The 24,040-nt window shown below is 43.6% G+C and overlaps 1 protein-coding gene and 1 long non-coding RNA gene across 15 annotated transcripts in view; one reads left to right on the forward strand and one right to left on the reverse strand.

The window, feature by feature from the left end:
* Positions 1–8,838: 8,838 nt before the first annotated feature.
* Positions 8,839–11,232, reverse strand: LOC127910584 (uncharacterized). Its single transcript, XR_008075355.1, has 3 exons — positions 11,172–11,232; positions 9,591–9,745; positions 8,839–9,070 (listed from the first exon to the last, which is right to left on the reverse strand). It is a non-coding gene; the product is annotated as an uncharacterized LOC127910584 (long non-coding RNA).
* Positions 11,233–11,337: 105 nt separating this feature from the next.
* LOC118401019 (F-actin-monooxygenase mical2b-like) overlaps positions 11,338–24,040 on the forward strand; it is a 90,829-nt gene continuing 78,126 nt past the window's right edge. For 4 of the 14 annotated variants that reach the window (XM_035798138.2, XM_035798139.2, XM_035798142.2 and 1 more), the window contains exon 1: positions 11,338–11,546. The gene's annotated coding sequence lies outside the window, so the exon portion shown is untranslated. The remainder of the gene's footprint in view (positions 11,547–24,040) is intronic. The other 10 variants (XM_035798144.2, XM_035798143.2, XM_052474767.1 and 7 more) reach the window with 6 other exon arrangements.

The raw sequence follows: 24,040 nt of genomic DNA on the forward strand, positions 1-24,040 counted from the left end.
TTTCATAACTGTGACCTTAATTGCCTAATGTCTGTAAGCTGTTAGTGTCTTATCAATTCAAATCAAATGTATTTATATAGCCCTTCATACAACAGCTGATATCTCAGAGTGCTGTACAGAAACCCAGCCTAAAACCCCAAACAGCAAGCAATGGAGGTGTAGAAGCACGGTGGCTAGGAAAAACTCCCTAGAAAGGCCAAAACCTAGGAAGAAACCTAGAGAGGAACCAGGCTATGTGGGGTGAGCCAGTCCTCTTCTGTACCCAGCTGTGCCGGGTGGAGATTATAACAGAACATGGCCAAGATGTTCAAATGTTCATAAATGACCAGCATGGTCAAATAATAATAATCACAGGCAGAACAGTTTAACCTGGAGCAGCAGCAAGGCCAGGTGGACTGGGGACAGCAAGGAGTCATAAAGCGAGGTAATCCTGAGGCATGGTCCTAGGGCTCAGGTCCTCCGAGAGAGAGAGAGAAAGAAAGAAAGAGAGAATTAGAGAGAGCATACTTACATTCACACAGGACACCGGATAAGACAGGAGAAGTACTCCAGATATAACAAACTGACCCTAGCCCCCCGACACATAAACTACTGCAGCATAAATACTGAAGGCTGAGACAGGAGGGGTCAGGAGACACTGTGGCCCCATCCAATGATTTATTTATTTATCATTTATTTTACCAGGTAAGTTAACTGAGAACACAGTCTCATTTGCAGCAACGACCTGGGGAATAGTTACAGGGGAGAGGAGGGGGATTAATGAGCCAATTGTAAACTGGGGATTATTAGGTGACCGTGATGGTTTGAGGGGCAGATTGTGAATTTAGCCAGGACACCGGGGTTAACACCCCTTCTCTTACAATAAGTGCCATGGGATCTTTAATGACCGCAGAGAGTCAGGACACCCTTTTAACGTCCCATCTGAAAGTCGGCACACTACACAGGGTAGTGTCCCCAATCACTGCCCTGGGGCATTGGGATATGTTTTAGACCAGAGGAAAGAGTGCCTCCTACTGGCCCTCCAACACCACTTCCAGCAGCATCTGGTCTCCCATCCAGGAACTAACATGCTTAGCTTCAGAAGCAAGCCAGCAGTGGTATGCAGGGTGGTATGCTGGTATGCTGATGATACCTCCAGACAGGGCCAAACAGGAAGGATATAACCCCACCCACTTTGCCCAAGCATAGCCCCCACACCACTAGAGGGATATCTTCAACTACACCAACTTACCATCATGAGACAAGGCCGAGTATAGCCCACAAGGATGGCACAACCCAGGGGGTGCCGCCAACTCAGACAGGAAGATCACATCAGTGACTCAACTCACTCAAGTGACGCACCCCTCCTAGGGACGGCATGAAAGAGCACCAGTAAGCCAGTGACTCAGCCCCTGTAATAGGGTTAGAGGCAGAGAATCCCAGTGGAAAGAGGGGAACCGACCAGGCAGAGACAGCAAGGGCGGTTCGTTGCTCCAGAGCCTTTCCGTCTACCTTCACACTCCTGGGCCAGACTACACTCAATCATATGACCCACTGAAGAGATGAGTCTTCAGTAAAGACTTAAATGTTGAGACCGAGTTTGCGTCTCTCACATGGGTAGGCAGATCATTCCATAAAAATGGAGCTCTATAGGAGAAAGCCCTGCCTCCAGCTGTTTGCTTAGAAATTCTAGGGACAATTAGGAGGCCTGCGTCTTGTGACATATCGTACGTGTAGGTATGTACGGCAGGACCAAATCAGAGAGATAGGTAGGAGCAAGCCCATGTAATGCTTTGTAGGTGAGCAGTAAAACCTTGAAATCAGCCCTTGCCTTGACCGGAAGCCAGTGTAGGGAGGCTAGCACTGGAGTAATATGATCAAATTTGTTGGTTCTAGTCAGGATTCTAGCAGTCGGATTTAGCACTAACTGAAGTTTATTTAGTGGTTTATCCAGGTAGCCGGAAAGTAGAGCATTGCAGTATTCTAACCTAGAAGTAACAAAAGCATGGATTAATTTTTCTGCATCATTTTTGGACAGAAAGTTACTGATTTTTTCCATGTTACGTAGATGGAAAAAAGCTGTCCTTGAAACAGTCTTGATATGTTCGTCAAAGAGAGATCAGGGTCCAGAGTAACGCCGAGGTCCTTCACAGTTTTATTTGAGACGACTGTACAACCATTAAGATTAACTGTCAGATTCAACAGAAGATGTCTGTTTCTTGGGACCTAGAACAGTCATCTCTGTTTTGTCCGAGTTTAAAAGTACAACGTTTGCAGCCATCCACTTCCTTGTCTGAAACACAGGCTTCTAGCGAGGGAAATTTTGGGGCTTCACCATGTTTCATTGAAATGTACAGCTGTGTGTCATCCGCATAGCAGTGAAAGTTAACATTATGTTTTCAAATGACATCCCCAAGAGGTAAAATATATAGCGAAAACAATAGTGGTCCTTAAATGGAACCTTGAGGAACACTGAAATTTACAGTTGATTTATCAGAGGACAAACCATTCACAGAGACAAACTGATATCTTTCCGATAGATAAGATCTAAACCAGGCCAGAACTTGTCTGTGCAGACCAATTTGGGTTTCCAATTTCTCCAAAAGAATGTGGTGATCGATGGTATCAAAAGCAGCACTAAGGTCTAGGAGCACAAGGACAGATGCAGAGCCTCGGTCTGATGCCATTAAAAGGTAATTTACCACCTTCACAAGTGCAGTCTCAGTGCTCTGATGGGGTCTAAAACCAGACTGAAGCATTTTGTATACATTGTTTGTCTTCAGGAAGGCAGTGAGTTGCTGCGCAACAGCCTTTTCTAAAAAAAATGAGAGAAATGGAAGATTCAATATAGGCTTTATTACTGCCACTTTTAGTGAGTTTGGTACAAATCCGGTGGATAGAGAGCCGCTTATTATGTTCAACATAGGAGGGCCAAGCACAGGAAGCAGCTCTTTCAGTAGTTTAGTTGGAATAGGGTCCAGTATGCAGCTTGAAGTTTTAGAGGCCATGATTATTTTCATCATTGTGTCAAGAGATATAGTACTAGAACACTTGAGTGTCTCTCTTGATCCTAGGTCCTGGCAGAGTTGTGCAGACTCAGGACAACTGAGCTTTGAAGGAATACGCAGATTTAAAGAGGAGTCTGTAATTTGCTTTCTAATAATCATGATCTTTTCCTCAAAGAAGTTCATGAATTTATTACTGCTGAAGTGAAAGCCATGCTCTTTTGGGGAATGCTGCTTTTTAGTTAGCTTTGAGACAGTATCAAAAAGGAATTTCAGATTGTTCTTATTTTCCTCAATTAAGTTGGCAAAATAGGATGATCGAGCAGCAGTAATGGCTCTTCGGTACTGCACGGTACTGTCTTTCCAAGCTAGTCGGAAGACTTCCAGTTTGCTGTGGCGCCATTTTCGTTCCAATTTTCTGGAAGCTTGCTTCAGAGCTCGGGTATTTTCTGTATACCAGGGAGCTAGTTTCTTATGAGAAATGTTTTTAGTTTTTAGGAGTGCAACTGCATCTAGGGTATTGCGCAAGGTTAAATTGAGTTCCTCAGTTGCGTGGTTAACTGATTTTTGTCCTCTGACGTCCTTGGGTAGACAGAGGGAAGGACATCAAGGAATCTTTGTGTTGTCTGTGAATTTATAGCACGACTTTTTATGTTCCTTGGTTGGGGTCTGAGCAGATTATTTGTTGCAATTGCAAACGTAATAAAATGGTGGTCCGATAGTCCAGGATTATGAGGAAAAACATTAAGATCCACAACATTTATTCTATGGGACAAAACTAGGTCCAGAGTATGACTGTGACAGTGAGTAGGTCCAGAGACAAAACCCACTGAGTCGATGTTGGCTCCGAAAGCCTTTTGGAGTGGGTCTGTGGACTTTTCCATGTGAATATTAAAGTCACCAAAGATTAGAATATTATCTGCTATGACTACAAGGTCCGATAGGAATTCTGGGAACTCAATGAGGAACGCTGTATATGGCCCAGGAGGCCTGTAAACAGTAGCTATAAAAAGTGATTGAGTAGGCTGCATAGATTTCATGACTAATTATTAGCTCAAAAGACGAAAACATATATTTTTTTTGTAAATTGAAATTTGCTATCGTAAATGTTAGCAACACCTCCGCCTTTGCGGGATGCACAGGGGATATGGTCACTAGTGTAGCCAGAAGGTGAGGCCCCATTTAACACAGTAAATTCATCAGGCTTAAGCCATGTTTCAGTCAGGCCAATCACATCAAGATTATGATCAGTGATTAGTTCATTGACTATAATTGCCTTTGAAGTAAGGGATCTAACATTAAGTAGCCCTATTTTGAGATGTGAGGTATTATGATCTCTTTCAATAATGACAGGAATGGAGGTGGTCTTTATCCTAGAGAGATTGCTAAGGCGAACACCGCCATGTTTAGTTTTGCCCAACCTAGGTCGAGGCACAGACACGGTCTCAATGGGGATAGCTGAGCTGACTACACTGACTGTGCCAGTGGCAGACTCCACTATGCTGGCAGGCTGGCTAACAGCCTGCTGCCTGGCCTGCACCCTATTTCATTGTGGAGCAAGAGGAGTTAGAGCCCTGTCTATGTTGTTAGATAAGATGAGAGCACCCCTCCAGCTTGGATGGAGTCCGTCACTCCTCAGCAGGTCAGGCTTGGTCCTGTTTGTGGGTGAGGCTCAGAAAGAGGGCCAATTATCTACAAATTCTATCTTTTGTGAGGGGCAGAAAACAGTTTTCAACCAGCGATTGAGTTGTGAGACTCATCACTCCCCCTAACTTAACGACCGTTCCACAGGTGCATGTTCATTAATTGCATATGGTTCATTGAACAAGCATGGGAAACAGTGTTTAAACCCTTTACAAATAAGATCTAGGAAGTTATTTGGATTTTTACTAATTCTTTTTGAAAGACAGGGTCCTGAAAAAATGGCCGTTTTTTTTTCTGAGTTTGTGTTCTTGCTTATAGTGCAATGGATTATAAAAATACCTATATGCCTATGGATGTGTAGCTAGCTCCAGTTGAAGACGGAAGTTTACATACACTTAGGTTGTAGTCATTAAAACTTGTTTTGCAATCACTACACAAATTTCTTGTTAACAAACTATAGTTTTGGCTAGCCAACAGTTGTTTCCAGACAGATTATTTATTATACTTCACTGTATCACAGTTCCAGTGGGTTAGAACTTTACATACACTAAGTTGACTGTGCCTTTAAACAGCTTGGAAAATCACAGAAAATTATGTAATGGCTTTAGAAGCTTCTGATAGCCTAATTGACATCATTTGAGTCAATTGTGTACCTGTGGATGTATTTCAAGGCCTACCTTCAAACTCATTGCCTCTTTGCTTGACATCATGGGAAAATCCAAAGAAATCAGCCAAGACCTCAGAAAGAAAATTGTCGACCTCCACAAGTCTGGTTCATCCTTGGGAGCAATTTCCAAATACCTGAAGGTACCACGTTTATGTGTACAAACAATAGTACGCAAGTATAAACACCATGGGACCACGCAGCCGTCATACCGCTCAGGAAGGAGATGCGTTCTGTCTCCTAGAGATTAACGTACTTTGGTGCGAAAATTGCTAATCAATCGCAGAACAACAGTAAAGATTCCTGTGAAGATGCTGGAGGAAACAGGTACAAAAGTCACTATATCCACAGTCAAACAAGGCCTATATTGACATAAACTGAAAGGCCGCTTAGCAAGGAAGAAGCCACTGCTCCAAAACGCCATAAAAAAAGCCAGACTACGGTTTGCAACTGCACATGGGAACAAAGATCGTACTTTTTGGAGAAATGTCCTCTGGTCTGATGAAACAAAAAAGGAACCGTTTGGCCATAATGACTATTGTTATGTTTGGAGGAAAAAGGGGGAAGCTTGCAAGCCGAAGAACACCATCCCAACCGTGAAGCACGGGGGTGGCAGCATCATGTTGTCGGGGTGCTTTCCTGCAGGAGGGACTGATGAACTTCACAAAATAGATGGCATCACGAGGGAAAATGTGGATATATTGAAGCAACATCTTTAGACATCAGTCAGGAAGTTAAAGCTTGGTCACAAATGGGTCTTCCAAATGGATAATGACCCCAAGCATACTTCCAAATCTGTGGCTTAAGGACAGCAAAGTCAAGATATTGGAGTGGCCATCACAAAGCCCTGACCTCAATCCTATAGAAAGGTTGTGGGCAGAACTGAAATTGTGTGCGAGCAAGGAGTCCTACAAACCTGACTCCGTTACACCAGCTCTGTCAGGAGAAATGGGCCAAAATTCACCCACTTTGTGGGAAGCTTGTGGAAGGCTACCTGAAACGTTTGACCCAAGTTAAACAATTTAAAGGCAACGCTACCAAATACTAATTGAGTGTATGCAAACTTTGACCCACTGTGAATGTGATGAAAGAAATAAAAACTGAAATAAATCACTCTACTATTATTCTGACATTTCACATTCTTAAAATAAAGTGGTGATCCTAACTGACCTAAAACAGGAAATGTTTACTAGAATTAAATGTCAGGAATTGTGAAAAACTGAGTTTAAATGTATTTGGCTTAGGTGTATGTAAACTTCCGACTTCAACTGTATCTAGCATATCGGTGATTTGACCCAAACATTTGGTATACATATTAGTTCAGAACCTAGCTATGAACCTCAGCTATCATTAACCAGTTGTATCAACTTCAAAACCGTCTAAATGACATTAATGAAGCCTATGGATTGAGTAGAATATAACTTTGTGCCAAGGATGCTAGTCATATATACATGTAGTTAATACCAAGCATGAGATTGGTAGCCTGTACATTTCATATATTCATTGATCATGTACTCTACCTTGGCAATTAAAGGTGCAGTTCAGGTATGAATGTCTTTTAGATCATTTTTCAGTCGTATCAAATTCCAGTCTTTGAATGACACCGTCTGAATGTATGTATTACCAATCAATGGTTACACATTGTAACTAATAGACTAGAAACAGGATTTAACTAGTTAAAAGACTGATTTGTAATTCATATATACAGAATATGTTTTTAAACAGTACACTACACTTCCTATGCATCATGTTAATACTCTAAAACCAGTTCATCTTAATATCCAATTCCCTTCATCTGCATTGATCTGATAAACACAGGATAGGTGTAGTATTTCATCAAATGAGACTTAATTTCAACTAGTAGAGAATATGAAACGCTTTATTGAAAGAAGTTCATTATCAAGTGTTATAAATACATGCATAAATATAATACTATAAATACAAGTTCAATCTGTACTTCAAAGCACATCTGTTGTGCACTATAAAAACAGAGGAAGAAAGAGGTGGCGAGAGGTGTAATCATAAGCATCAGGAGGTGAAATGCAAAACTGACCTTCGATCATTAACTCTGAAATACAGATAGATGCAGTAATCCCAATGTGAAGCATCTCTTTAATAATACTTCCTGTTGACCTGACCAAGTGCCCTCTATGTAGCCAGCTCTGATGCGGGAGGGGTTCCCCGACACAGCTGATATGAAACTAAAGGATTTAGGGAGAAGAGGGATGAAGTGAAGGAGAGAGAGAGACCGTTATTGAGAAAATGTTCAACAGGAATCAGTGTGGTGTGAATACACCACACTAAGTGGCTGCAGAGTACTCTTTGCTGAAAAACATGAACGGACACACGAGGACAAACATTATAGCGTAGTTATAGAGATAATAAAGTGTCTTATTATTCTCCATGGTTGCCCTCTTGCCTATTCTTTGAAGGTGTACAGAGCCACAGTTATACAGTCAAGTCTGCTTACTGCACAACACAGTCAGTTCATCAATCAGATTGATACATGAGTGTGTAGGTGTGGGTTATAGGGTGTCTAATTGTTCTCCACTTTTTCAATATGGATTATTTAAAATAGCCCGTTTTGTTTTTGTACAGACGTCACACCCTTACCTAAACAGTACCCTCACCTGAGAAGTAGGACTCAAAGAGAGAGAAACTGGGAATTGAATAACTGCAGTTAACATAGCTAAGTAAATAGAATAATACTCTTAATGCAATGTCAATGACTCTTAAAAGAGTATTTGGTTGTGCATAGTGTAGTCTATGGTGTTGTTAACCAGGTAGGCTAGTTGAGAACAAGTTCTTATTTGCAACTGCGACCTGGCCAAGATAAAGCATAGCAATTCGACACATACAACAACACAGAGTTACACATGGAATAAACAAAACATACAGTCAATAATACAGTAGAACAAAAGAAAACAAAGTCTATATACAGTGAGTGCAAATGAAATAAATAGGCCATGGTGGCGAAGTAATTACAATATAGCAATTAAACACTGGAATGGTAGATTGGCAGAAGATGAATGTGCAGGTAGAGATTACCCATCAAAACACAAACGAGAATAGCCAGGCACTTCTGTGGAACAACAAAGATATTGTTGTAAAAACCAAGTATTTGTTCTTTCCTAAGTGATTTGAAAGAAATATATTTGTGCTTGATTTATTTGACAAAGAAGGAAATATACTCTCTTCAAATCAAATCTAATTGTATTTGTCACATGCACCAAATACAACAGGTATAGTAGACCTTACAGTGAAAAGCTTACTTACAAGCTCTTATGCAACAATGTAGTTTTAAGAAAAATAAGTGTTTAGTAAAAAATAGAAAAGTAAAAAAAAAAATAATAATAATAATTAAAGAGCAGCAGTAAAATAATAGTAGGGAGGCTATATACAGGGGGTACCAGTACCGAGTCAATGTGCAGAGGCACAGGTTAGTCGAGGTAATTGAGGTAATATGTACATGTAGGTAGAGTTAAAGTGACTATGCCTAGATAATAACCAGAAACTAGCAGCAGCGTAAAAGAGGGGATGGGGGGCATCACTGCCATACCAGGCCCCGTCGATGAGAATAGGGGCGTACTCTGTCCTCCTTTTCCTGTAGTCCACAATCATCTTCTTTGTCTTGATCATGTTGAGGGAGAGGTTGTTATCCTGGTACCACATGGCCAGGTCTCTGACCTCCTCCCTATAGGTTGTCTCCTTGTTGTCTGGGATCAGGCCTACCACTGTTGTGTCGTCAGCAAACTTAATGATGGTGTTGAAGTCGTGCCTGGGCATAGAGTCAAATCAAATTTTATTGGTCACATACATGTGTTTAGCAGATGTCATTGCGAGTGTAGCAAAACACTTATGCTTCTAATTCTGACAGCAATATCTCATTCTAATTCTGTGCAGCAATATCTAACAAGCAATATCTAACAATTTCACATCAAATGCCTAATACACACAATCTAAGTAAAGGTATGGAATGAGAATATATAAATATGTGGATGAGTAATGTCAGAGCAGCATAGGCTAAGATGCAATAGATAGTATAGAATACAGTCATGGGTGAACAGGGGGTATAGCTCAGTTGGTAGAGCATGGCGCTTGTAACGCCAGGGTAGTGGGTTTGATTCCCGGGACCACCCATACGTAGAATGTATGCACACATGACTGTAAGTCGCTTTGGATAAAAGCGTCTGCTAAATGGCATATTATTATTATTATTATTATAGGAGGGGATTGAGCACGCACCCCTCAGGTGCCCATGTGTTGAAGATCTGCGTGGCAGATGTGTTGTTACCTACCCTTACCACCTGGGGGCAGACCATCAGGAAGTCCAGGATCCAGTTGCAGAGGGAGGTGTTCAGTCCCAGGGTCCTTAGCTCAGTGATGAGCTTTGAGGGCTCTATGGTGTTGAACGCTGAGCTGTAGTCAATGTAGCATTCTCACGTAGGTGTTCCTTTTTTCCAAGTTGGAAAGGGCAGTATTGAGTGCAATAGAGATAGCATCATCTGTGGATCTGTTTCTATATACAAAGCAATACTTTCAGGACTTACTCAATGAATGAAATATCATTTGTGTTTTGAAGAACATGTCAAGATAGATGCACAATTTATGTTAGCAGGTTGCCCCCTGCTGGATAAGAAATATAATACATAATAATACATTCATAATGTTATTTTATGTTTCTTCAGAGAAAAATACGTAAGGTGATGTCCTATGTTTTTTTGTTATTCATTTGTAATTTGACATTTTATAATAATAAAAATAAAATATATTTTTTATAATAATAATATTTGTAGCATATAACGCATAGAGCAGTGGAGGCTGGTGGGAGGAGCTATAGGAGAATGAGCTCATTGTAATGGTTGAAACAGAGTAAATGGAACCGTGTCAAACACATCAAAGATATAGACACCACATGCTTGACTCCGTTCCATGAACTCTGTTCCAGCCATTACAATGAGCCCATCCTCCTATAGTTCCTCCCACCAGCCGCCACTGGCAGAGAGAGAAGTTAACCATGTTGGCTGTGCTGTGCAAATTGTTATGGATTTGCAATAGCACCTTTTGTCCTGTAGATGGACAGCTAATCCTATGTTTCCACACATCGAGTCAAAGGCATATGATCAGTCTCGGATTCCGTTTGAAAATTCAACAAAAACGTTTTTTTTTTTTTGCACAATCAAATTATCATAGAAAATAGTATTTTTACAATATGTTTTCATAGGGCCTGTTTTCCAAATGTATGGGATAACTCACTCTTAAACACTCACAGATGCCCCTTAGGCCCTGTCTTGGGATGTTAAATAAAATAAAAAATAAAACAAGGCAAGTCAGTTAAAAACAAATTCTTATTTACAAATACGGCCTACACCGGCAAAAACCCGGACGACGCTGGGCTGTGCGCCGCCCTATGGGACTCCTAATCACTGCCGGTTGTGATACATCCTGGAGATGTACTTATCATAGGCTATTGTGGCAGGTTATAAATGTTAGCTCCTTGATCATCTAGGTTCACTTTACTATGAGGCTGGTTTGTCATTCCGAAGCCCTAATTTGTTATGTCAGTGTGTGGAGGGTTTGCTCGCTCTCTGTAACTGAAGTCGTCCAAAAGCATAGCTGTCTCAGGGCAATAAAATACCCTGCAATGTGGAGAAGGGCGCGCGTGTGTGTGAGTGCGTTCTTATTATGTCTATCCTGTCTATTGACATTGACTCTTTGGAGTTAACTATTTGGGGCATGTCACATGTTACCCACTGTCAAGACGGTCACGACAAATTGTGCAACTTCTTTATTATGCTAGACAACATAATGCATTAACTATTCCTCCATTTATTCTCAAATGCATTTAGGTACCAAAATGTTTTTAGATGTCTACTTACAGGGAGAAAGTTGCTCACAGTTGATCCGAGGATTCGTTTGGCAGCAAATTTACGCTCCAAGGTTATCGCTCAGCTTCTCATTGGACGTCAAAACTCCGTAGCACCTCCTCTAAAGACTTTGTCAGGCTTTATCCGGCTCCGGTTTGTCGGCTACAACTTCATAACATTTTCAGTAGTCAACTGACAGAGATAGAAGTTGGATACCTTGAAGTTTATTGCTCGGTGGAAACGTTGTTTATTCTGGACAAAACAAGGCGTGTTTGATTAGGACAGCTGTCTGTCATTTTGAAGTTCGTTTCAATTGACACACATATGTCAGTGAATGACAGTCTATTTCTCATTTGAGCGTGAGTGTACGACTGACCGACTATTCAGGTGAATATTCAACACTTTAAACATGCATTGCCTGTGTTTTCTATTCAACTTTAGCTCGTATTATTTCTGTTCAAAGCGTGCAACTGAAATATTTATACATTTATTGGGCGATGCTATCGGATTCTGAATACTGTATAAATAGTGTTTGGTTACACAGTCCCAGTGGTGTAAAGTACTTAATTAAGTATTAATGCAAAACCTTTTTACTGAAATTGTTTTTTGCGGCATCTGTACTTTTATATTTGTGACAACTGTTACTTTTACTCCACCGGATTCCTAATGAAAATGTGTACTTTTTACTCCCATACATTTTTCCTGGCACCCAAAAGTACTCGTTACTTTTCAAATGCTCAGGCAGGACAGCAATATGGTCCAATTCACGCACTTATCAAGATAACGCATTGTCATCCCTACTGCTTCTGCTCTGGCCGACTCCATTAACACAAATACGGAGTTTGTAAATTATGTATGAGTGTTGGAGTGTGCCCATGTCTGTCCGTACAAACAAAATTAAAAACACAAAAATCGTGTTGTATGGTTTGCTGAATATAAGAAATGATGTAAAGCATTTACTTGAACTTTTACTCAAGTATGATAATTTAGTATTTTACTGGGTGACTCACTTTTACTTAAGTCATTTTCTATTAAGGCATCTTTACTTTTACTCAACGACAATTGAGTACTTTTCCACCACTGCACAGTCCTAGTTTAAAAAGATAATGTTTCATATTTTACAACGGGTGATGTGTGCATATGGGGCCCTGCACTGTTACTGCAAAATCAAGTGTTTTCTATGGTGCATGTATGATTATTTGAGACACTTAACTATTGAAATAGCCTACTGTCATCAATTTGATCTGAGTAACATCTCTGACAACCTGGTCTCAGATAATTTTGTATTTTTCTGTAAATACATTTGAGACACTCCATTTAGCATATGGCATGTATTAATTTGTGGATGTAATCACATTACGAATTACAATTCCTATTCTATGTTACGAATTTGCAAAACGAGATGTTATGAATTCTATCTAGGTGGCTAACCCGTTAGCTAGGTGGCTAACCCGTTAGCTAGGTGGCTAACCCGTTAGCTAGGTGGCTAACCCGTTAGCTAGGTGGCTAACCCGTTAGCTAGGTGGCTAACACGTTAGAGTTAAGCCACAACTGGCCGTGGCCGGGAGTCCCATAGGACAGCGCACAATTGGTTAGGAAAGGGGGGCTTTAATTGGCTCATCGGGCCCTAATGACTCCTTATGGCGGGCCGGGTGCCTGCACGCTGACCCCAGTTGAACCCAGTTGAACGGTGTTTCCTCCGACATATACTGAGCGCTTGTTGGCTGCTTTTCCTTCACTCTTCGGTCCAACTCATCCCAAACCATCTCAATTGGGTTGAGGCCAGGTCATCTGATGCAGCATTCCATCAGTCTCTTTGGTAAAATAGCCCTTACACAGCCTGGAGGTGTTTTGGGTCATTGTCCTTTTGAAATATAAATGATAGTCCCACTAAGCGCAAACAAGATGGGATGGCGTATCGCTGCAGAATGCTGTGGTAGTCATGCTGGTTAAGTGTGCATTGATTTCTAAATAAATCACCAACAGTGTCCCCTGCACAGCACCCCCCACACCATCCTCCATGCTTCACGGTGGGAACTACATGTAACCGATGTGAAATGGCTAGCTAGTTAGCGGTGGTGCGCGCTAATAGCGTTTCAATCTGTGACGTCACTCGCTCTGAGGCCTTGAAGTAGTTGTTACCCTTGTTCTGCAAGGGCTGCGGCTTTTGTGGTTCCATGGTTAACGATGCTTCGTGGGAGGCAGTTGTTGATGTGTGCAGAGGGTCCCTGGTTCGAGTGGCGAGGGGACGGACAAAAGTTATACTGTCACATACACATGTAGAGATCATCCGTTCACATACTCTGCGTCTCACAAAGACACAGCGGTTGGAATCAAACCATCTCAAATTATATGATTGTATTCCAGGTCAAGATTTCCTGGGAGCAGAACCTGGCTCTTACTGGATGTACAGTATTTCCTGCCAATTTGACTTTAATCCTGAGCCCTCTCAATGGCCAAAGGATTTTTTTCTATAAGGGCCTTATTCCCATTGTTACAGCAGATATGTTAATCTTCTACCTTTTTCATGTGAGTTTTTTTGCATAATCTCTCCCTTGCCCATTCGAGGGAGACAAACAGTTACACAAGGTCTCACTACTTCCTGTCACTTATAAGTGTCTTATAAGGGCTGTGCCTGCATATCAGCCCTGAGGCAAGACAAAAATACACCAGAAGCTAGTGGTGTCAGTGTCACTGTTGAACCGGATGGGTTTCTGTCAGAGGCCAATATATATTCTGGGAATGTTGACAGAGACCAAAATATTCATACAGATAGAAGCATGTGAGCGGGAGATGGACGTTTTCCTTTTACAGTATTATTACTGTGATTGCTTGTGTGTTTTACTAGATAACTTTTGGACATTGTATGTCGCAAAGCACCACATAATGCACATACAGTGTATTCTGAAAGTAGTCTACATTTTGTTACGTTACAGATTTATTCTAAAATGGATTCAATTGCTTTTCAGTCAATGCTCCTGAGTGGCGCAGTGGTCTAAGGCACTGCATCTCAGTGCAATAGGCATCAGTTCAGGCCCTGGTTTGATCCCGGGCTGTATCACAACCGGCCGTAATCGGGAGTCCCATAGGGCGGCACACAATTGGACCAGGGCGGCACACAATTGGACCAGTGTCGTCCAGGTTAAGGGAGGGTTTGGACGGTGTAGAATAAAATTTGTTCTTAACTGACTTGCCTAGTTAAATAAAACAATATACACACAATACCCCATAATGACAAATCAAACTTGTTTTTAGAAATGTGATATTTCGGTTTTTCATAAGTATTCAGACTCTTTACCCAGTACTTTGTTGAAGCAACTTTGGCAGTGATTACAGCCTTGAGTCTTCTTGGGTATAATGCTACAAGCTTGGCACACCTTTATTTGGGGAGTTTCTCCCATTCTTCTATGCAGATGCTCTCAAGCTCTGTCAGGTTGGATGGGGAGCCTTGCAGCTATTTTCAGGTCTTTCCAGAGATGTTCAAGTCTGGGCTCTGCCTCGGCCACTCAAGGACATTCAGAAACTTGTCTGGAAGCCACTCCTGTGTTGTCTTGGTTGTGTGTAGTCGTTGTCCTGTTTTGAAGGTGAACCTTTTCCCCAGTCTGAGGTCCTGAGCATTCTGGAGCAGATTTTCATGAAGGATCTCTCTGTACTTTGCTCTGTTCATCTTTCCCTCGATTCTGACTAGTCTCCAAGTACCTGCCGCTGAAAAACATCCCCACAGCATGATGCTGCCACCACCATGCTTCAACGTAGGGATGGTGTCAGCTTTCCTCCAGATGTGACGCATGACGTTCAGGCCAAAGAATCTTGGTTTCATCAGACCAGAGAGTAGGGGCCTTTCGGCAAACTCCACGTGGGCTGTCATGTGCCTTTTACTGAGGAGTGGCTTTCGTCTGGCCACTACCATAAATGCCTGATTGTTGGAGTGCTGCAGAGATGTTTGTCCTTTTCGAAGGTTCTCAGAGAGGAGTCGGAGAGGTGCGTGGGGCTTTCTTAATCGACATCAACGTCATCAGCGCCCAGGGAGCAGTTATTGGGGGTTGACTGCCTTGCTCAAGGGTAGAACAGCAGACTATTTTTTTCTCTCTTCTGTTACTGGCCCAACCCTCTTAATCGCTAGGCTACCTGCCATCCTTATAGCCAGTCCTCCATGAAAGAAATTCAGTACATCCTTCTCTTGGCTAAATATGTGTCCAGGAAATAGCCCTTTGTGGTTTATTCCCTTAAAATATATCTAGATTAGTTAGACCATTCCTGGTGAACAAGCAAACCATTAGGCTACAGCAGTTCTAATGGCTTCAATGGTAAGTCCCAAACACACATGTTTTGTTATGGTGTTGGGTTTAATGGTAAATGTCACTAATCACACTAAATAGATGTTTTCTTCGTGCATTGGTTTACAATTCATATTATTTGATTAGGTTTGTCACAACATTTTAGTCACTAGCCCATATCTCAAGTTTTGTGCTTGTAGGGAAAGTCTTCATATGAGAATTGAACCATAGCCCTCTCAGAAAGCTGACATTTGTTGGACTCAAGGAGAGTTTGGTTGACTCATTCGGTTGCTAAAAGGACACACTGAATTGCTTTCATGAAGAACTGACTTGACTTGTGAGGATGACCACACCATTTATTTTCATCATGAGCAAAAGCTATTGGTTTTCTACCTAAAGTTGCAAATAAAATGTTGTGATCCATTTTAAAGCTGCAGTATTTAACTTTTTGAACAACCTGACCAAATTCACATTACAATGTGAGTTATAGATCTTATCATTTTCATTGAAAGCAAGTCTAAGAACAGATGTGCGCTTTTCTATGTGTTTTGTTGCATCTTTTACTTTAAGCTTTGTACATCAGCTGAAAATACAATATCTTTGGTTATTGACAATATTTCACAGCAGTTTGCTTGTTTTGTAGAACTTTGAGGACCAAAGCCAAATCTTTTCAGTCTCCTGAGGGGGGAAAAGGCGTTGTCATGCCCTCTTCACGACTGTCTTGGTGTTTGGACCGTGACAGTTTGTTGGTGATGTGGACACCAAGGAACTTGAAGCTCTCAACCTGCTTCACTACAGCCCCATCGATGAGAATGGGGGCTTGCTCGGCCCTCCTTTTCCTGTAGTCCACAATCATCTCCATTGTCTTGATCATATTGAGGGAGAGTGTTTTCCTGCCAGTATTCTGACCTCCCTATAGGCTGTCTCATCATTGTCGATCATCAGGCCTACCACTTGTGTCATCGGCAAACTTAATGATGGTGTTGGAGTCATGCTTGGTCATGCAGTCATGGGTGGGTAAACGGGTAGTACAGGGGGGACTGAGTACACAATCCTGAGGGGTCCCTGTGTTGAGGATCAGTGTGGCAGATGTGTTGTTACCTGCCCCTACCACCTGGGGGCGGACTGACAGGAAGTCCAGGATTCAGTTCCAGAGGTAGGTGGTTCGTCCCAGGGTCCTTAGCTTAGTGATGAGTGTTGAGGGCACTGTAGTGTTGAACGCTGAGCTGTAGTCAATAAACAGCATTCTCACATAGCTGTTCCTTTTGTCCAGGTGGGAAAGGGCAGTGTGGAGTGCAATAGAGATTGCATCTGTGGATCTGTTGGGGGTGGTATGCAAATTTAGTGGGTCTAGGGTTTCTGGGATAATGGTATTGATGAGAGCAATGACCAGCCATTCAAAGCACTTCATGACTACAAACGTGAGTGCTACGGGTCGGTAGTCATTTAGACAGTTTACCTTGGTGTTCTTGGGCACAAGGACTATGGTGGTCTGCTTGAAACATGTTGGTATTACAGACTCGTTCAGGGACAGGTAGAAAATGTCAGTGAAGACACTTGCCAGTTGGTCTGTGCATGCTCAGAGAAAACGTCCTGGTTATCCTTTCGGCCCTGTGGCCAAAATGATGACCTGTTTTTTAAAGGTCATACTCACACAGTTGTCCGGAACAGCTGGTGCTCTCATGCATGCTTCAGTGTTGCTTGCCTCGTTGCAGACATAGAAGTAATTTAGCTCGTCGTGTCGCTCACAGCTGTGCTTCCCTTTGTAGTCCGTAATAGTTTACAAGCCCTGCCACATCCGATGAGCATCTGAACCGGTGTAGTAGGATTCAATCTTAGTCCTGTGTTGAAGCTTTGCCTGTTTGATGGTTCGTCGGCGGGCATAGCGGGATTTCTTAATTGTCCGGGTAAGAGTCCCGCTCTTTGAAAGCGGCAGCTCTACCCTTTAGCTCAGTGCTGATATTGCCTATAATCATGGCTTCTGGTTGGGGTATGTACGTACGGTCACTGACTAATGTAGTGTACTCCTCAATGGAAGAATCCGGTAACATATTCCAGTCTGTGCTAGCAAAACAGTCCTACAGCTTAGCATCTGCATCATCTGACCACTTCCGTATTGAGCGAGTAAGCAGGAATCCGGAGGATAGTTATGGTCAGATTTGCCAAATGGAGAGAGAGCTTTGTACGGAGTGTGCTAAGCTGCCAACAAGGCAGAGGGTGGCTACTTTGAAGTATCTAAAATATCTTTATTTCACACTTTTGGGGGGGGACGGGGGGTTACTGCATGATTCCATATGTGTTACTTCATAGTTTTTATGTTTTCACTATTCTACAATGTAGAAAATGGTCAAAATAAAGAAACCCTTGAATGAGTAGGTTTGTCCAAACATGACTGTACATTCCAGGTCATTTAAGGCTAACGTATGAAACTGTCCATTGGGTAGACAGACGGGAGGCCATGTCAAGCAGGAAGTTCTCTGATAAAGTTAAATGCTAATCAATTCAGAGGACTGTGACTGAGTCAGACTATGATCTTCAATGGATTGTTCTGTATTATTTTCATGATGAATCTAAGTTAGAATATTATTAATTAGATTTCATTTCTGACTGCAATGCAATATTTTTTTGTTAGGTTATGTTCTTTTCTGATTGGACGAAAGGATAACAGCTGGCCTGAATAATAGGATTATATTTCATAATGGCCTTAGGCCTTCTCTGTTTGTTCCTTCTCTTTCTCCTCGAACAAACTGTCCTGAATCAGGTCTATATTTCTCTGACATTCCTCCAGTGGATGTTTCCTGCCTCAGAGGAAACAAAGCGTGCTGGAGTTAATCAGCATCATATTTAAACCTGCATGTCACCAGCCAACCGCTTTGAATTCCCTTTCACCACACCACCACTGACACGCCTAAACCCTTAACCCTTAACCCTTAGTGTGGCACCATTGGATCGTCCCTCAGAAAAGCAATGTGCTATGCTCCAGATTGTGTCTGACGATATTCTCATTGCCTGTACTGTACTCTACAAAGGCCTGTACTGTACTTTACACAGGCTGTAGTGGTATGAAGAGAAGTCTTTGTGAATCTCTTTAATTGGTGCTCTGAGCCAGTGAGCCACGTTTTTCAAAGGTGTTGCTGGCACAGTCTGTCTGGCCAGGCACTTGTTGGCTCTCCTTTGATTCCTGTCTCACACTGAGAAGGCACAACTTTCTCTGCCTCTCACTGTGTCTGCTGGGCAGACAGCACTGTTCTGTTCTTGACATTAACACACTGTGGTACTACAGCAAACTCATTTTGCTTTGTCAGCCACTTAAACTCTTTAAAGAAAAAAAAAAGGAGTTTGAGGGAAAGTCTTACAGTAAAGATTTTTAGGTAATTATATTTGACTTTCGGTAGTTCTGGCTGTTACAGAAATGAAACCCCTCCTGTTGTAACTGATACCCATGTCTTGCCGGTGCGTTGTACTCCTTCGTTACCTGGATGTATATATTCTATCCCCTAGCTAAGGCAAATTCCAGGTAACCTACACTGTGTAAAAAAAACATTAAGACCACCTGCTCTTTCCATGACATGGAGTGACCAGGTGAAGCTACTATCCTTTATTGATGACACTTGTTAAATCCACATCAATCAGTGTAGATGAAGGGGAGGAGACTGGTTTAAGACATTTTAAGCCTTGAGACATTGATTGTGTATGTGTGCCATTCAGTGTGAATGGACAAGACAAATGTAAGTTCCTTGTTGAACGGTGTATGGTGGTAAGTGCCAGGCGCACAGGTTTGTCAAGAACCGCAATGCTGCTGTGGTTTTCACGCTCAACAGTTTGCCGTATCCAACATGGCGTAACAGTCAGACGTCGTGTCGTGTCCCTTGTATATATCGTTTTTTTTAACATTCTTCTTCGCATATCTTTTAAACCATTTTGCTAAACCTCAACTTCTAAATACTCTCCTGCAACCCGCCTCACCCAATGTAGCGCGGATCTGCTTTTTTTTTTTCTTCTAAAGTATTTACATTTACTTCGGATCCGGAACCCCTCAACTGAAGCTAGCCAGCTATCAGTCAGCAAACCATTGCTAGCGGTCTTCAGCTAACCGGTCATCAGCTAACCTTTAGCTCGGAAAGCTCTCGCCAGTTCGAACAACGCGACTCTAACCACGGCATAACGGACCTATTTTTAATTTTTTTATCTCCGGATTCCCTCCGGATTCCCACCGGATTCCCATCGCAAACAGAACATTTTCAGCTGGATCTTTACAGCTAGCTAACTAACTAACCGCAACCCCGGATGACTACTCCTGGCTAGCGTTCCCACCCACTTAGCTTGAAGCTAGCCCGGCCAGAGCTCCTGTGCTACCACCGAAGCATACTCCTGGGCTACAATATCCGTACCCAAGACCGGTCTATCGATATCACCGCATGAAGAGGCATAAACAGACTCACCCCATCGCGACGTCCCCCAAAGGCTAACCTTCTAGCCCTTGCTATCTCCTTGCTTGCTAATTCGGCCTGCTAACTGCTAGCTTGTTTAGCCCCGGTCCGCTAACTGCTACCTTGTTTAGCCCCGGCCTACTAACTGTTAGCTTGTTAGCACAGGCCTGCTAACCGTCAATCGCTGCGTCCCAACCACTCACTGGACCCATACTTACTTTCAATCTCTTTTCGATTTTTAATTTGTTTATACCTTCCGGTAACCTGCCTCACCAATGTGATATGGAATCGCTACTATTTTTTATCTTTAGATCACACTCAAGAACCTCCAGAAGCTAACTAGCTACAAGCTATTTAGTCATTGTTAGCCACTGCTAGCGGCTTTTATCTTTTACCTTCTGCACAGCCAGCCAGTTTTTTAAAACCTGGATAATACTCGCCAGTCTAGCTCCCCTGCCCCATCCACCGCTGCCCCCTGGACACTGATCACATTTTAAGTCATTTATCAGACGCTCTCAGACGATCACTTGGCTACATAGCTGATGCATGCTGGACTGTCCATTAATCACGGTACTTCATTCTGCTTGTTTCTGTCGGCCCCAGCCGCACTCAGGCTCTGTATAGTTAATCTGACCCTCCCTGCCGAGTCAACGCCATTTTACCTGCTGTTGTTGTGCTAGCTGATTAGCTGTTGTCTCACCTACTGTTTTAGCTAGCTCTCCCAATTCAACACCTGTGATTACTGTATGCCTCGCTGTATGTCTCTCTCAAATGTCAATATGCCTTGTATACTGTTGTTCAGGTTAGTTATTGTTTTAGTTTACAATGGAGCCCCTAGTTCCACTCTTCATACCCCTGATACCTCCTTTGTCCCACCTCCCACACATGCGGTGACCTCACCCATTACAACCAGCATGTCCAGTGATACAACCTCTCATCATCACCCAGTGCCTGGGCTTACCTCTGCTGTACCCGCAACCCACCATACCCCTGTCTGTGCATTATGCCCTGAATATATTCTACCATGCCCAGAAATCTGCTCCTTTTATTCTCTGTCCCCAACGCTCTAGGCGACCAGTTTTGATAGCCTTTAGCCGCACCCTCATTCTACTCCTCCTCTGTTCCGCGGGTGATGTGGAGGTAAACCCAGGCCCTGCATGTCCCCAGTCACCCTCATTTGTTGACTTCTGTGATCGAAAAAGCCTTGGTTTCATGCATGTCAACATCAGAAGCCTCCTCCCTAAGTTTGTTTTACTCACTGCTTTAGCACACACTGCTAACCCTGATGTCCTTGCCGTGTCTGAATCCTGGCTCAGGAAGGCCACCAAAAATTGAGATTTCCATACCCAACTATAACATTTTCCGTCAAGATAGAACTGCCAAAGGGGGAGGAGTTTGACATTACTTTGCAGGCTAACTTTCCAGGTCCATACCCAAACAGTTCGAACTACTAATTTTGAAAATTAGAAATAGAAATAAGTCTCTCACTGTTGCCGTCTGCTACCACCCCCCCATCAGCTCCCAGCTGTGCCCTGGACACCATTTGTGAATTGATCGCCCCCCCCCCATCTAGCTTCAGAGTTTGTTCTGTTAGGTGACCTAAACTGGGATATGCTTAACACCCCGGCAGTCCTAAAATCTAAACTAGATGCCCTCAATCTCAGACAAATCATCAAGGAACCCACCAGGTACAACCCTAAATCTGTAAACAAGGGCACCCTCATAGACGTCATCCTGACCAACTGGCCCTCCAAATACACCTCCGCTGTCTTCAACCAGGATCTCAGCGATCACTGTCTCATTGCCTGTGTACGCTACGGAGCCGCAGTCAAACGACCACCCCTCATCACTGTCAAACGCTCCCTAAAACACTTCTGTGAGCAGGCCTTTCTAATTGACCTGGGCCGGGTATCCTGGAAGGACATTGACCTCATCCCGTCAGTTGAGGATGCCTGGTCATTCTTTAAAAGTAACTTCCTCACCATTTTAGATAAGCATGCTCCGTTCAAAAAATGCAGAACTAAGAACAGATATAGCCCTTGGTTCACTCCAGACCTGACTGCCCTCGACCAGCACAAAAACATCCTGTGGCGGACTGCAATAGCATCGAATAGACCAGCACAAATGGAAAACAAGAGTACCTCCTCCCAGCTGCCCACTGCACTGAGGCTAGGTAATACGGTCACCACCGATAAATCCATGATTATCGAAAACTTCAACATCCTGATGGATGTTCTGGACTGCAAAACCTGGACCCGTACAAATCAGCTGGGCTTGACAATCTGGACCCTGTAATAGTCCCATTGCGCATATTACCAGCCTGTTCAACTGTTCAGGGGAAGTCATCCCCCTCTTCAAAGGGGAACACCTGGACCCAAACTGTTACAGACCTATATCCATGCAGTCAGTAAACAAACAGGAAAGCTAAGGCCAACTGGTTTCTTCAGGCAGAAAACAATTTGCATCCTGTAGCTCTTCAACTCCAAAAAGTTCTGGGACACTGAGACAGTCCATGTGAAAACAAGAGTACCAGTCCTCCCGAGCTGCCCACTGCACTGAGGCTTCTAGGTAATTGGACACTGGTCAACCACCGATAAATCCATGATTATCGAAAACTTCAACAAGCATTTCTCAACGGCTGGCCATGCCTTCCTTCCGCCTGGCTACTCCGACCCCCTGGTAGCTGAGGTGCCGTTCCCGTCTCCACAGCTCCGTTTTGACTGGGCAAATGCACCATGGTCTTGTCGGATGCCCCAACTGGAAGCCAGTGGAGAGAGCGGAGGAGCGGGGTGACGTGAGAGAACTTGGGAAGGTTGAACACCAGACGGGCTGCGGCGTTCTGGATGTTCTGGTTCCCCAGTGTGTCAAATCGGAGGGCATGCTGTCCGGTCCTCTGACAGTCTCTATGGGGGTGCCACAGGGTGAGTTGTAAGGGGTTTAATGGCACAGGCAGGGAGCCCAGCCTTAACAGCTCCGAAGGTTGCAGTAATCCAGACGGGAGATGACAAGTGCCTGGATTAGTGCCCTTGTTTGGGTGTACCTGCAGAGCCTGGAGGTACTTCCTGTGTGAGGCAGGGTCGTTCAACTGGAAGCCAGTGGAGAGAGCGGATGTTGTAGAGCATGAACCTACAGGAACGGGCCACCGCCTTGATGTTAGTTGAGAACGACAGGGTGTTATCCAGGATCACGCCAAGGTTCTTAGCGCTCTGGGAGGAGGACACAATGGAGTTGTCAACCGTGATGGCGAGATCATGGAACGGGCAGTCCTTCCCCGGGAGGAAGAGCAGCTCCGTCTTGCCGAGGTTCAGCTTGAGGTGGTGATCCGTCATCCACACTGATATGTCTGCCAGACATGCAGAGATGCGATTCGCCACCTGGTCATCAGAAGGGGGAAAGGAGAAGATTAATTGTGTGTCGTCTGCATAGCGATGATAGGAGAGACCATGTGAGGTTATGACAGAGCCAAGTGACTTGGTGTATAGCGAGAATAGGAGAGGGCCTAGAACAGAGCCCTGGGGGACACCAGTGGTGAGAGCGCGTGGTGAGGAGACAGATTCTCGCCACGCCACCTGGTAGGAGCGACCTGTCAGGTAGGACGCAATCCAAGCGTGGGCCGTGCCGGAGATGCCCAACTCTGAGAGGGTGGAGAGGAGGATCTGATGGTTCACAGTATCGAAGGCAGCCGATAGGTCTAGAAGGATGAGAGCAGAGGAGAGAGAGTTAGGTTTAGCAGTGCGGAGCGCCTCCGTGATACAGAGAAGAGCAGTCTCAGTTGAATGACTCGTCTTGAAACCTGACTGATTTGGATCAAGAAGCTCATTCTGAGAGAGATAGCGGGAGAGCTGGCCAAGGACGGCACGTTCAAGAGTTTTGGAGAGAAAAGAAAGAAGGGATACTGGTCTGTAGTTGATGACATCGGAGGGATCGAGTGTAGGTTTTTTCAGAAGGGGTGCAACTCTCGCTCTCTTGAAGACGGAAGGGACGTAGCCAGCGGTCAGGGATGAGTTGATGAGCGGGGTGAGGTAAGGGAGAAGGTCTCCGGAAATGGTCTGGAGAAGAGAGGAGGGGATAGGGTCAAGCGGGCAGGTTGTTGGGCGGGCGGCCGGCCGTCACAAGACGCAAGATTTCATCTGGAGAGAGAGGGGAGAAAGAGGTTAGAGCACAGGGTAGGGCA

The sequence above is a fragment of the Oncorhynchus keta genome, chromosome 22 (assembly GCF_023373465.1).
Source record: "Oncorhynchus keta strain PuntledgeMale-10-30-2019 chromosome 22, Oket_V2, whole genome shotgun sequence".
In the NCBI taxonomy this organism is placed as follows: Eukaryota; Metazoa; Chordata; class Actinopteri; order Salmoniformes; family Salmonidae; genus Oncorhynchus; species Oncorhynchus keta.